Here is a 1,746-nt window from a genome sequence, read left to right as displayed (position 1 = left end):
TTTGTATCAGATAACCAATTACGGTACTTACCCTTGGCATAAGCTAATTCTCCTTCTCTCAATAGTTGCTAGGTGTTTATAGTTCTTTGTCTAGGGGCAGTACATAGGTATGATTTCCCACTTCTGGATTAACATATCTATTGGTATTGTCATTGTTCAGGTCTTGCTTAGACAGCCATATTGACGAAGTATCATGGGTGTAGCTTTCCTGTCATTTCTAGGAGACACAATCTCACCTTCCTGTTCTGACTCTTATAATTTTTCCACCCATGTTCCTCAATGCTCCTGCAGCCTTCAGTACACAGTCGTATTGTAAATGTATCTATTGAGGTTGGACTCCTGTAATTATGTGAACTCTGCATCATGACCTTTGGTGGTTTTCTGTAATGGTCTCCATTTTCCGAAAATAGAAATTTCTTTGGAGAGGGATGAGAGCTACATTTATTTGCAAATTTCATTATTCCTTTTTTTTCTTTACAGCTGAATAGTATTCCATGGTGTATATTACTGTGAAAGACCCCCAGAGTGGGGAGACTCTCACTCAAGTCTCGGGATGACTCAACCCTCCAAGAACTCACACAAGACCATCCTTGCTGTAATCACATGAGGTTTATCGATAGGAACCAGTGCACTGGGGTTGAGACTCATATCCCACTTAGGAGCAGTGGGTTTGATCTGGAGAGGCTGGGAAGAAAAGGGTATTTAAAGGAAAAACCACAACCCCGAGGGGCCAAGGGCAAGGATGGGCGTCATTAGAAAGTAATAAAGAATGCGGTTAAAAATCACGAGGGCTTCCTGTCTCTTAAGATTGCTTAACTGCGTTCCATTTTAGTTCTAGGAAGACTTCCTGCTTCTCAAGGTTATTCTCTTAAGATTCAATTTAACTTTATGGTCAGCTAGTTCTGGGGAAGCTTTCTATTATCCTTACTAGGTCGGGAATTGCATATCTAAGGGCCTTATCTTAAGTCCTTTTATCTAGTTCCTGGGAGAGCAGACTCAAGAAATGTGACCTTTTACCTACTTTCAGGTAGAAGGCAGGGTCTGGAATTTGAGGCTTCTTAGGGGTGAGATAGCATTTTTAAACTTCTGACTTCTTAGCTGCATTTTTTATTCTTTCAACTGCACTTTCATTATGTGTTCATCTGTTGAGGACATTTAGGCTGTTTCCATTTCCTAACTATTCTGAATAGAGTGGCAAAAAATTATAGACCATGTCAGGAATCTGCATGTGATCTTTTTCTAGAGGCCATGCTAATCTCAGTATTGTTTTAGTTTCAGTGTATGTGCCTCCAAATCAAGAACAGGCACAATGTTTTAAAATAAATTACTTTCTCTCTCAAATGTTATATATTCAGGATAATTCTACTCCTAATCATAGAAAAGTTTTTAACATAGAACTAGAAGAGCTGATTCTAAAATTTCATAAAATAGTTAAAGGCAAAGAATATGGAAGAGAAAATGTGAAGGGAAAACTAAATTGCATATCCTCCAACACATAAAACTTTTTAAATAAAATCAAATTATTGCTGTTATTCATTATTAGTTATAGGTATGATGAGTAGACCAAATTAACTGAGTTTTTTAAACTGGCTGTTAGGACTGGGTAGATGTCTTGAAGCCAGGAGTAACTAAATCTTTAGAGCATAATCATAAAAGGATCACTTTCTTAGGACTAAACATGTTCTAACAACTTTAAATCTGAGAATACTGAATTTTTAGGTTATGGTACAAGGGGCTTTTTATCCT

General features: G+C 37.4%; 1 non-coding gene across 1 annotated transcript; it reads right to left on the bottom strand.

Annotated features, from left to right (window-relative positions):
• Positions 1-1,198: 1,198 nt before the first annotated feature.
• On the bottom strand, positions 1,199-1,302 carry LOC116889453. Its single transcript, XR_004386411.1, has one exon. It is a non-coding gene; the product is annotated as a U6 spliceosomal RNA (small nuclear RNA).
• Between the last annotated feature and the right edge of the window lie 444 nt (positions 1,303-1,746).

Source organism: Rattus rattus, chromosome X, assembly GCF_011064425.1.
Source record: "Rattus rattus isolate New Zealand chromosome X, Rrattus_CSIRO_v1, whole genome shotgun sequence".
In the NCBI taxonomy this organism is placed as follows: Eukaryota; Metazoa; Chordata; class Mammalia; order Rodentia; family Muridae; genus Rattus; species Rattus rattus.
This window is presented reverse-complemented; position numbering and strand designations above follow the sequence as displayed.